Source organism: Carlito syrichta, unplaced genomic scaffold (genome assembly GCF_000164805.1).
Source record: "Carlito syrichta isolate Samal-C Ts95f unplaced genomic scaffold, Tarsius_syrichta-2.0.1 Scaffold308955, whole genome shotgun sequence".
Classification (NCBI taxonomy): domain Eukaryota; kingdom Metazoa; phylum Chordata; class Mammalia; order Primates; family Tarsiidae; genus Carlito; species Carlito syrichta.
In genome coordinates this window covers 64,794-65,011 of record NW_007253051.1, presented here as the reverse complement: position 1 = coordinate 65,011, position 218 = coordinate 64,794, and positions in this window count along the sequence as shown.

Below are 218 nucleotides of genomic sequence, written 5' to 3'. Positions count from 1 at the left end.
CAGCCCGCTCGGGAACGCGGCTCTCTTGCCTCGGTCACATAGGTGGGGCGCCCCGGGCCTGCGCGGAGCTAGACAGCGGGCCGGGTGGCGAGGCGGCCGGAGCCTAGTCCGGGTGGAACTTGGGAGGGCTTTTTATTTACCTGTGTTTTGAGTTGGCGTCTCACTCCTTCGCCCGGGCTGGAGCGCAGGGCACGCTCCCGGCCCCCGCAGCCCCGGCC